This window comes from Macaca nemestrina, chromosome 17 (assembly GCF_043159975.1).
Source record: "Macaca nemestrina isolate mMacNem1 chromosome 17, mMacNem.hap1, whole genome shotgun sequence".
NCBI lineage: Eukaryota > Metazoa > Chordata > Mammalia > Primates > Cercopithecidae > Macaca > Macaca nemestrina.
In genome coordinates this window covers 38,711,138-38,723,879 of record NC_092141.1, presented here as the reverse complement: position 1 = coordinate 38,723,879, position 12,742 = coordinate 38,711,138, and the positions used below count along the sequence as shown (strand labels likewise).

Here is a 12,742-nt window from a genome sequence, read left to right as displayed (position 1 = left end):
GCATGAGCCACCGTGCCTGGCGCAGATATGGTTACTCTTTATAACTTTTGCCAATCATTGAAAAGTGGCATCTCTTTCTTGTTTTAATTTGCTTTTTCCTGAATAGTGAGGCTGAGCAGTGTCTTTTTATATTTTTATTGTCTATTTGAATTTCCTCTTCTGCAATTTGCCTATTTGCAGCCTTTGTCCATTTTTCTATTAGTCATTAGTTTCTTTCTAATTAATTTGTAGAAACTGTTTATATGTTACAGACTTTCATTCTTATGTGTTACAAATATTTTCCCAATCTATTGTTTTTTTCTTAATTTTGTTTATGCTTTCACCATGGAAAAAACTTAACTTTCATATAGTCACTTTGCTTTATGATTTGTCTTAATCAAGTTGTCTTCACACACACTTCTTCACTTTTGTTTTTATTATTTTATACTTAGATATCTAATGTATTTCAAGTTATATTATCTTACGTTATATGACAGTGGCTGATTGACCCAAATTTGCAATCAACTCTGTAAAATAGAATCTCTACTACAATGCCTTAATCAAATAGGGGTTGGGCGTGGTGGCTTACGCCTGTAATCCCAGCACTTTGGGAAGCTGAGGTGGGCGGATTACCTGAGGTCAGGGGTTCAAGCCCAGCCTGACCAACATGGAGAAACCCCATCTCTACTGAAAATACAAAATTGGCCGGGCATGGTGGCTCACGCCTGTAATCCCAGCATCTTGGGAGGCCGAGGCGAATGGATCACGAGGTCAGGAGATGGAAACCATCCTGGCTAACACGGTGAAACCCCATCTCTACTAAAAAATACAAAAAATTAGCCAGGTGTGGTGGTGGGCGCCTGTGGTCCCAGCTACTTGGGAGGCTGAGGCAGGAGAATCACTTGAACCCAGGAGGCAGAGGTTGCGGTGAGCTGAGATCACACCATTGCACTCCAGCCTGGACAATAACAGGGAAAGTCTGTCTCAAAAAAACAAACATGCAACCAAACAACTAATAGCCATTCTGACAGGTGTGAGATGGTATCTCATCATGGTTTTGATTTGCATTTCTCTAATGACCGGTGATATTGAGCTCTTTCTCATGTTTGTTGGCCGCATGTATGCCTTCTTTTTTTTTTTTTTTTTTTTTTTTTTGAGACGGAGTCTCACTCTGTCGCCCAGACTGGAGTGCAGTGGCCGGATCTCAGCTCACTGCAAGCTCCGCCTCCTGGGTTCCCGCCATTCTCCTGCCTCAGCCTCCCGAGTAGCTGGGACTACAGGCGCCCGCCACCTCGCCCGGCTAGTTTTTTGTATTTTTTAGTAGAGACGGGGTTTCACCATGTTAGCCAGGGTGGTCTCGATCTCCTGACCTCGTGATCCACCCGCCTCGGCCTCCCAAAGTGCTGGGATTACAGGCTTGAGCCACCACGTCCGGCCTTATGCCTTCTTTTGAAGTGTCTCTTCATGTCTTTTGCCCACTTTTTAATGGGGCTGTTTGTTTTTTTCTTGTAAATTTGTGTAAGTACCTTATAGATGCTTGATGTTAGACCTTTGTCAGAAAGATAGATTGCAAAAATCTTCTCCCATTCCATAGGTTGTCTATTCACTCTGATGATAGTTTCTTTTGCTGTGCAGAAGCTCTTTAATTAGATCCCATCTGTCAATGTTTGCTTTTGTTGCAATTGCCTTTGGTGTCTTCATCATGAAATCTTTGCTTGTGCCTATGTCCTGAGCAGTATTGCCTAGATTTTCTTCTAGGGATTTTTTGTTTGTTTTTGAGAGGGAGTTTCACTCTTGTCACCCAGCTTTGAGTGCAATGGCGCCATCTTGGCTTACTGCAACCTCCACCTCCTGGTTTCAAGCAATTCTCCTGCCTCAGCCTCCTGAGTAGCTGAGATTACAGGCACATGCCACTATGCCCAGCTAATTTTGTATTTTTAGTAGAGACAGGCTTTCACCATGTTGGCTATGCTGGTCTAGAACTCCCGACCTCAGGTGATCTGCCCTCTGTAACCTTCTAAAGTGCTGAGATTATAGGCGTGAGCCATCGCGCCTGGCCCTTTTCTAGGGTATTTGTAGTTTGGGGTTTAACATTTAGGTCTTTAATCTATAATTTTTTTTGTTTGTTTTTATGGTTTGTTTTGTTTTGTTTTGAGTCAGGATCTTACTCTGTTACCCAGATTGGAGTGCAGTGGCACAATCTCAGTTTACTGCAACCTCTACTTCACAGGCTCAGGTGATTCTCCTGCCTTAGCCTCCTGAGTATCTGGGATTACAGGTACCTGCCACCACACCAAGCTAATTTCTATATTCTTAGAAGACACAGGGTTTTACCATGTTGGCCAGGCTGGTCTCAAACTCCTGACCTCAAATGATCCACCTGCCTCAGCCTCCCAAAGTTCTGGGATTACAGCCACCATGCCCCACTTAATATATCTTGAGTTGATTTTTGTATATGGTGTAAGGAAGGGTTCCAGTTTCAGTTTTCTTTACATGGCTAGCCAGTTCTCCCAGCACCACTTATTAAATAGAGAATACTCTCCTCATTGCTTGTTTCAGTCAGGTTTGTCAAAAATCAGATAGTTGGCTGGGCATGGTGGTTTATACCTGTAATCCCAGCACTTTGGGAGGCCGAAGGGGGTGGATCACGAGTTTGGGAGATCAAGACCATCCTGGCTAACACGGTGAAACCCCATCTCCTGGGTTCAAATGATTCTCCTGCCTCAGCCTCCTGAGTAGCTGGAACTACAGGCACCCACCACCATACCCAGCTAATTTTTGTATTTGTAGTAGAGACGGGGTTTCGCCATGTTGGCCAGGCTGGTCTTGGACTTCTGACATCAGGTGGTCTGTCACCTCGGCCTCCCAAAGTGCTGGGATTACATATGTGAGCCACCGCGCCTGGCCCAGGGCAGCTCTGAAGGACTCTCCAACCTATAGACGGTGCCGTAGACTCAGTGGAAGCCTCTCCTCCAACTGCTTATAGTTTAACGTCTCCCCTTCACGAGCTTGCCTTGCTCACTTCTCATAGGTGTTGTTCTTTAGACAGAAGTTGCCAGATTTGACAAATATAAACACCAAACGCCCAGTGAAATTTGAATTTCAGATAAGTAAGAATAACTTTTAATATAAACATGACCCACATATTGCACTCTTTGTTTATCTGAAGTGCAAACTTAACTGGGCATGCTATAGTTTATCTGGCAACCCTGTTCCTAAAGCACTCCCAAAGACATTTCCTGCATGACTCAGAGTAAATCTCAGTCTCAGAGTCAGTTTCCCAGGGAACCTAATTTATGACAGTTGGTATCAGGAGTTCTCATGGAAGCAGATGATGGGATTATAGAGCTGTTTCACCCAACAGCCGGCTTACAATAAACACCTGATCAAACCTGTGGCAAGAGGTTGTGGTGTGATTATTGAAACCTCCAGCCAGGTGCAGTAGCCCATGCCTGTAATCCCAGCACTTTAGGCCGCCAAGGCGGGTGGATTGCTTGTGCTCAGGAGTTCAAGACCAGCCTGGGCAACATAGCAAAACTCCATCTCTACCAAAAAAAAAAAAAAAAAAAATTGCCAGGCACAGTGGCTCATGCCCAGCATGATTATTAAAACCTCCAGCCAGGTGCAGTAGCCCATGCCTGTAATCCCAGGACTTTGGAAGGTCGAGGCGAGTGGATCACAAGGTCGGGAGTTCGAGAGCAGACTGACTAACATAGTGAAACCCCGTCTCTACTAAAACTATAAAAATTAGCCGGGTATGGTGGCACATACCTGTAATCTCAGCTACTCGGGAGGCTGAGGCAGGAGAATCACTTGAATCCGGCGGGTGGAGGTTGCAGTGAGCCAAGATCACACCCCTTCACTCCAGCCTGGCAAAAGAACAAGATTTCATCTCAAAAAAAAAAAAAAGAAAGAAAAGAAAAGAAAAAAAAAAAGGAATGCATTGGCCAGATTAATGGCTAATGATAGCTACACAGCTAAAGCCATGTTAATCTGCTCTAACGAAAATACCATCGGTTGAAACCGGAAGGTGGAGGTTGCAGTGACCCAAGATCGCGCCACTGCACTCCAATCTGGGCAACAAGAGCAAAACTCTGTCTCAAAAAAAAAAAAAAAAAAAAAATTAGCCAGACATGGTGGCACACACCTGTAGTCCCAGCTACTCAGGAGGCTGAGGTGGATCACTTGAGCTTGGGAAGCAGAGGTTGCAGTGAGCCGAGATGGTGCCACTGTACTCCAGCCTGGACAACAGAACAAGACTGTCTCAGAGAAACAAGAAAACCAAACCAAACCAAAACAACAACAACAAACCTCCTAGCAGCAGGGAACTGCAATGGGAAACTGATGGGAGAGAATAGACTGGAGAGGAATTTGAGAGTTTCAAGGGCAACAGTAATTATATTAATATAAGGACTTGAGAATTGGATGGCTGTTTCTTCTGGCTCTTGCTGCATTGGAGAAAGACATGAAAGGCTGAGAGTGATTAATCGCCTGTAAGTTGAAGTGTGAAAACCAGAGGCCGTCCTTGGCAGCATATAAAGAGACTCATCACCTGCAATGGGAGAGCAGAAAAGGCTGAGGAACAGGACCAGGCCTTCATTATAAGAGCAGCAAAGTTCCAAAGAAGGCTGTGTTCTCTATCACGTTGAGGTCCAGTATACCCCAAAGGAGCTGCAGGACCTAGATCACAGATTCCAGCAGGAGCCAGGAAAGTACATCTGGCACTGTATCTTGAGGGTGGTGGATCAAGGAGCACTGGATAAATTTGAATAACAGAATTTATCAATGTGGGACCAATAGCCCATGATACAAAATTTAACAACTATTGAAGATCCCAGGAGATGGTGCTATTCAGCTGCTCGGTTGCCTCTCAAAGTTTGGGAAAAGCAACGGTCCATTGTAAGTGAGGTAGAAACGCTAGAACTATCATGGAGCATGGTGGAGGAAGGGATCAAAAGACTGAGTGCGGTGGGCACATTAGAGTGGATATTCTGCATAATGCCAGGCTACCATGGCATGGGAGGGTCTAGAGGGCACTCTATTTACAAAGCAATAAGGAAAGCACTGACTGAGGGGCACTGGCATTGTTGGGAAACTCACTGTGGCTGTTACATATGGGTCAGTGTTCATGGTAGCAAATGCTGCCACAGAACGGGCAGGATCCTGTCAGGGACTGGCATTTAACCCTCAGATGCAAGCTGGGCACACTTAGCACAATGAGTGACACCAGGGAGGATCGGATTCAAGTAGAGCTATGGAGAAAATTAATAAGAATATGAATTTTTGGCTGGGCATGGTGGCTCACGCCTGTAATCCCAGCACTCTGGGAGACCAAAGTGGGCAGATCATGAGGTCAGGAGATCGAGACCATCCAGGCCAACATGGTGAAACCCTGTCTCTACTAAAAATACAGAAATTAGCTGGGTGTGATGGCGCATGCCTGTAATCCCAGCTACTCAAGAGGCTACGGTAGGAGAATCACTTGAACCCGGGAGGCAAAGGCTGCAGTGAGTCGAGATTGCATCACTGCGCTCCATCCTGGCAACAGAGTGAGAATCAGCATTTAACAAAAATGCCATTTCAAATCAGTGGGGAAAAGCTGTGCTATTCAATAAAAGAATAAATCCAGTGATGGAATCAGGTGATGGTGGAGCAATTGGAACGCCATCAGGATGTAAACTGGAGCCATGGTTCATATCACACTCCCAAATCACTCCAATGAATCAAACAGAAAAGTAAAACAATAAAAGTGCCAGACGGAAACAAAAAAGAACATTATGTTCCCAGGGTAAGATCGATGGAGCAGCCAAAAAGCCAATTGTTTAATCTGCAAAACCAGAAGAAATCAAAGATGGGTGATGAGGAGTTTGAGGGTAGTCACCCCAATAACCCAGAACCCAGAACCTGACTGAAGCAGAGAGTAGGTTTCCAGGAAGAAGTGCCACAGCAAATGTATATGATCGTGATTCCCCCAATCCCTCTCCAAAGAAACCAATGGCCATCTCCTCAGGAAAGGGTAATTCCCAGCCTTTTTGAGGGCTATTGGATATAAGGCCTGAGTTCACACTGATGCCTGGAGACCCAAAGCTTCACTGTGGTCTCCCTGTTAAAGTGGGAGTATATTGGGGCTAGGTAATAAATGGAGCCTTTGACCCAGGTCTAGTTCGCAGGGGGTCCAAAGACCCACCTGATTTTCCATCTCCAGATGTATAATGCAATGTAATATGACATGGACATACTTGGGCGTTGGAAGAACCACCTCTGCTCCCCATCATTGCTGTCAGGGACTAGGATTTTGCCCTCCTTAAAAGCCATTAGTCTGTTATTGTTTCATGTTTGCTGGTTGAATACAAGACTCTTGCGTCAGAGAGAAAGGACTTTATCAGACCACAGCAAGCAGTATCAGTGTCATGTCTATATCTGTTCACCTTGTCCCCAGTTCCCACAGAGGCGATGCAGAAGATCCAGATTGATGCCTATACATAAAGTGGGTTGTGTTACAGGGGAAAAATCACTGAGTTTAGGGAATCCACCATTTTTTTTTCCTTCAACTTTTGTTTTAAGTTCCAGGGTACATGTGCAGGATGTGCAGGTTTGTTACAAAGGGAAACGTGTGCCATGGTGGTTTGCTGCCCAGATCAACCTATCACCTAGGTATGAAACCCACCATCCATTAGTTGTTTTTCCTGATACTCTCCCTCCCCAAAACCTCTCCAACAGGCCCCAGTGTGTGTTGTTCCCCACCATGTTTCCTGTGTTCTCATTCTTCAACTCCCACTTAGAAATGAGAGCATCCTATGTTTGGTTTTCTGTTCCCGTGTTAGTTTTCTGAGGACAACGGTTTCCAGCTCCATCCATGTCCCTGCAAAGGACATGATTGCATTCCTTTTTATGGGAGTCCACTGTTTCTTTTTCTTTCCCCTCCCTCCCTCACTTCCTTCTCTCTCTCTCTTTCTTTCTTTTTTTTCTTTCTTTTGAGACAGAGTCTCACTCTGTCACCCAGGCTGGAGTGCAGTGGCTCAATCTCAGCTCGCTGCAACCTCTGCCTCCCTGGTTCAAGCGATTCTCCTGCCTCAGCCTCCTGAGTAGCTGGGATTACAGATGCCCACCACCACACCCAGCTAATTTTTGTATTTTCGGTAGAGACGGGGTTTCACCATGTTGGTCAGGCTGGTCTCAAATTGCTAACTTCATGATCCTCCTGCCTCGGCCTCCCAAAGTGCTGAGATTACAGGCATGAGCCACCGTGCCTGGCCGGAAATCTACTATTTTTATAAGCAGTATGCAAGTCTATTCTTTGTCCTGGAAGGAGATGTTAGCTCATCTCTCAAGGTTCATTGCTGTGTGTACAACCCTGAGAAATCTCCTAAGTAGAGAGAAGCAAGGTCTTGTCTTCCCAGCATATTAGTAAGAATGTGCAGGGATACTCAGAATGCAGGGTAGATGGCTTCTCCCAATAATTTCTTCTTTAGACTGTAAAATTGGGGCCATCATAGTGGAGAAGGCCAAGTAGAAACCTCTGAAACTACTCCCTCCTCCTCCATCCAAGAGAGTAAATAAAAGACAGTATGACAGTCCAGGGAACACAGCAGAGATTAAAGCCACCTTTGAAGACTTCATGAATGCAGGAGTCATGTTTTCCCCACTTAATTCTGACCTTAACCAGAATGCAATGGTCTGTTGTAAGTGAAGTAGAAATGGTAGAAATGCAGGAACTTCAGTTCCTGAAGGATATGGCAAACTCGTCCTAGGAATAGCCCCAGTTGTGCTTGCTGGGTTACAAATGGTATTTTTGTTAGAGCAGGTTAACATGGCTGTAGGTGTGTGCTATTGTTAGCCATTAATCTGGCCAATGCATTTTTTTTTTTTTTTTTTTTGAGATGGAGTCTTGCTCTTTTGCCCAGACTGGAGTGAAGGGGTGTGATCTTGGCTCACTGCATCCTCTACCCCCCAGGTTCAAGTGATTCTCCTGCCTCAGCCTCCTGAGTAGGTGGGATTATAGGTGCCTGCTACCATGCCTGGTCAATTTCTGTATTTTTACTAGAGACAGGGTGTTGCAGGAAGTCAGAGACCCCGAACAGAGGGACCTGCTGAAGCCGTGACAGTAGGACATAAATTGTGATGATTTCATGGACATTTATCACTTTCCCAATCAATACTCTTATAATGTCCTATGCCTGTCTTTAATCTCTTAATCCCATCATATTCATAAGCTGAGGATGTACGTCACTTCAGGACCCTGTGATGATTGTGTTAACTGCACAAATTGTTCATAAAGCATGTGTGTTTGAACAATATGAAATCTGGGCCCCTTGCAAAAAGAACAGGGAACAAGGGAGATAACCATTAGGTCTGACTGCCTGGGAGCCGGACGGAACAGAGCCATGTTTCTGTTATTACTGATAACGGGTAAGAGAAATATTGCAGAATTCTTTTCCCAGTAAGGAATATTAATAATTAGCAGCCCTGGGAAAAGAATGCATTCCCAGAGTGGGTCTCTAAAATGCCCACCCTAGGATTAGGAAATTCCAGCCTGGCGAATTCTATTCAGACCGGTTCTCTGCTCTTGAACCCTGTTAAGATGTTGATCAATGACAATGCGTGCACAGCGGGATATGGAAGTTCATTAGTGATTCTAGTTTCACCTTGACCTTGTGATCTTGCCCTGACCTTCTGCCTTGTGATCTTTTGTTGCCCTTGAAGCGTGTGATCTCTGTGACCCACACCCTATTCGTACACTCCCTCCCCTTTGAAAATTGCTAATAAAAACTTGATGGTTTTACAGTTCAGGGGGCAACACAGAACCTGCCCACATGTGATGTCTCCCCCGGACAGCCAGCTTTTAAATTTCTCTCTTTTGTACTCTTTCCCTTTATTTCTCAGACCAGCTGGCACTTAGGGAAAATAGAAAGGAACTTACATTGAAATATTGGAGGCTGGTTCCCCCTGATAATAGGGTTTTGTCATGTTGGCCAGGTTGGTCTTGAACTCCTGACCTCAGGTGATCAACCCACCTCAGCCTCCCAAAATGCTAGGATTACAGGCATGAGCCACCGCACCTGCCTGCATTCTTTTCCATTCCTAACTGGAAGAAGTTTACATTCATGTGGGATGCACAACAGTACAGATTTACAGTCCTGCCCTGGGGTTGTGTTAACTCTCTTGCATTCTGTAGAAATACCTTCTGAAAGGACCTTGACCATCTGAACACCCTGGAATATTACACTGGCCCACTATATCAATGATATGATGTTATTTGGACCAGATGAGCAAGAAATACAAGCACTTGTTGGAGGCCTGGGTAAGACATGTGTTCCAGAGGGTTCTACAAAGATTCAGGGGCCTGCCACACTAGTGAAGTTTTAGTGGCTTCAAACATAGTGGGGATGTCTCCTTCCAAAGTAAAGGTCAAATGATTCCATCTTGCACTTCCCACCACTAAGAAGCAAGCATAATGCCTGCCAGGCCTCTTTGGGCTCTGGTGGCAGCATATTCCCCACTTAGGAACACTGCTTTAAACCTTACCAAGTGACAAGGAAATCTACCAGCATTGTGTGAGGCCTAGGACAGGAAAGGGCTACATAGTGGTTTCAGGTTACAGTAGAAGCAGTCCTGCTTCTTGGGCTATGCGACCCATTCTATCATATGGTTTTAGAGGCGAGATCAGCCTGGCCAACATAGCAACACCTCGTCTGTACTGAAAATACAAAAATTAGCCGGGTGTGGTGGCACACACCTGTAATCTTAGCTACTTGGGAGGCTGAGACAGAATGGTTTGAACCCTGGAGGCGGAGGTTGCAGTGAGCTGAGATGGTGCCACTGCACTCCAGCCTGGGTGACAGAGCAAGACTGTGTCTCCAAAAAGAAAAAGAAAATGCATTGACCAGGCACAGTGGCTCACACCTGTAATCCCAGCACTTTGGGAGGCTGAGGCAGGTGGATCACAAGGTCAGGAGGTCGAGACCATCCTTGCTAACACAGTGAAACCCCGTCTCTACTAAATATGCAAAAAAAATGAGCCAGGCTTGGTGGTGGGCGCCTGTAGTCCCAGCTGCTTGGGAAGCTGAGGCAGGAGAATGCCATGAACCCAGGAAGCCGAGCTTGCAGTGAGCCAAGATCGTGCCACTGCACTCCAGCCTGGGCAAGAGAGCGAGACTCCATCTCAAAAAAAAAAAAAAAAAAAAGCAAACTGGGTATGTGCCTTTAGAGGTGGTGTGTACGTTTTCAGCATTATAAATGAATAGAGATGAATGGCAAAAGTTTCTTTGGTCCATAGATTTGTGGTATCTTAACTAGTTTTGGATCTCTTCCACTAAAGGGATTGCCTGTGGAACCTTGTTAGGAATCTAAGCACTGAAAGCAAACTGCATGGGTTTGAATTTTGTTCTGTCCCTTGCACCCTGCCTGGCTTCAAATCCTAGCTCTAAGAAAGTTCTTTTAAGGGGATGATCTTTGAGAAAATGTCTTAGCTCCTGTTTTCCCAAGTCAATGGACACAATAGTTGCTACCTTGTGAAGGATTCGTGTAATTGACCAGCGTTTACCAAGTAGCACCAGTGTTCAGTTTTAGTCATTGGTGATTCTGTATTTGGACTGTGAGGGGGTGTTGGGGTGGGGGGTGGTGTGTGTGTGTGTGTAGCACATAATTGCATGCGGAAAGGAAAAATTCTTTTGATAACCGAGAGGCAGCTCTTCTCTGCTTTTCTGTCAAAAGGGAAGAAGGGAGTTGGGAGAGGGAAAGGAATTCTGTTCAATACTAAGCTCCCTTCCTCAAAATCAGAGGTAGATAGAATGTGTAATAATTTACAGAATTTCTAGACTTCAACAATCTGATTTTTTAAAATTTATTTTTATGTTTTCAGGTTGAGACTGAGGTAAAGTTAATCTGAGGCAACGTTCTGGATGTACTGAACAGACACCTCACTCCAGCAGCTACCACTGGCAAGTCCAAGGTTTTCTATTATGAAATGTAGGTTCTACACTAACAATTAACAAGTGTACTTCAATAATTTTAGAAACTCTCAGGAATAATTGACTTTGTTTCTTTTTTATTTCTGAGCCATTTCATATTATTTTCCTTATTAAATGCAACCAAAAATCCCACTGAAATTAAGTGAGGAGCCTCTAAATATTGAAAAAATTATCACTTGATAGACTATAATTAAACAAGCAGGTTGTTCCAAGAAATGGCACAAGTGTATTAATCACAAAATAAACTTTCTACATGAAACATTCAGCCAGCACTGTGCAATGTGTGGTCGTTTGAGGGAGGGGAATGAGAAAGGTCCCATGAAAGCAAAAGAATATAAATAACTAAAGCGGCCAGGCGCGGTGGCTCAAGCCTGTAATCCCAGCACTTTGGGAGGCCGAGACGGGCGGATCACGAGGTCAGGAGATCGAGACCATCCTGGCTGACACGGTGAAACCTCGTCTCTACTAAAAAATACAAAAAACTAGCCGGGCGAGGTGGCGGGTGCCTGTAGTCCCAGCTACTCGGGAGGCTGAGGCAGGAGAATGGTGTAAACCCAGGAGGCGGAGCTTGCAGTGAGCTGAGATCCGGCAACTGCACTCCAGCCTGGGCGACAGAGCAAGACTCCGTCTCAAAAAAAATAAAAATAAAAATAAATAAATAAATAACTAAAGCAAAAGCTAATGCATTTTTATAACAGCCTGACCATCTTTTGATTCCAACATCAACTATCCTTCTAACATTAAACAATTATTTTTAAATAAAAGTTGGAAACCTACATAGAAGAAAGTCATGATTCTAAAAAGGCCAACTTTTAATCTTACATTTTCCTTTCTAGTATAGAACCTACATTTTGTAATAGAAAACCTTGCTGCTGGAATGAGGTGTCTGTCCAGTGCATCCAAAACATCGCCACAGATTAACTTTAGCTGTCTCAACCTGAAAAAATAAAAAATAAATTTTAAAAAATCAGAGTGTTTCAGTCTAGAAATTCTGTGAATTATTACACATTCTATCTACCTCTGGTTTTGTGGAAGAGAGCTTGTATTAAAGAGAATTCCTATCCCTGTCCAAACTCCCTTCTTCTCTTTTGACACAAAAGCAGAGAAAAGCTGCCTCTGGGTTATCAAAAGTATCTTTTCTTTTCTGCCTGCAATTAAGTGCTACAGGCAGACACCACCTCCCACCCCAGCACCGCCTCACACTCCCCAACTACAGAATCACCAGTGACTAAAACTGAACACGGATGCTACTTGGTAAACGCTGGTCAATTACATGAATCCTTCACAAGGTAGCAACTATTGTGTCCATTACTTGGGAAAACAGGAGCTCAGCATTTGCTCAAAGATCATCCCCTTAAAAGAACTTCCTAAGCAGAGCTAGGATTTGAACTCAGGCAGGGTGCAAGGGACAGAATAAAATTCAAACCCAGGCAGTTTGCCTTGAGCACTTACATTCCTAACAACGTTCAACAGGTAATCCCTTTAGTGGAAGAGATCTAAAACTAGTCTACCAAAAATCTATGGACCAAAAAAGCTATTGCCACTCATCTCTATTCATTTATATTCCTGAAAATGTACAGCACCTCTAAACGCATATACCCAGCTTGTTTTGTATTTTTTTTCCTTTTTTTTTTTTTTGACACTGAATCTCACTTTGTCCCTCAGGCTGTAGTGCAGTGGTGCGAACACGGCTCAATGCAAGCTCTGCCTCCTAGGTTCATGCCATTCTCCTGCCTCAGCCTCCTGAGTAGCTGGCACTACAGGCACCCACCACCATGCCTGGCTATTTTTTT

General features: G+C 44.4%; 1 long non-coding RNA gene across 6 annotated transcripts in view; it reads left to right on the top strand.

Moving 5' to 3' along the window:
- Positions 1-12,742, top strand: part of LOC139359537 (uncharacterized) — an 86,595-nt gene that overhangs the window by 70,318 nt on the left and 3,535 nt on the right. For 4 of the 6 annotated variants that reach the window (XR_011615584.1, XR_011615579.1, XR_011615583.1 and 1 more), the window contains one exon: positions 10,841-10,924. The exons of the other annotated variants lie outside the window; for them this stretch is intronic. This is a non-coding gene — a long non-coding RNA (uncharacterized lncRNA). Of the gene's footprint in view, positions 1-10,840; positions 10,925-12,742 lie in introns of those variants that run through there. 6 annotated transcript variants of the gene reach the window in all.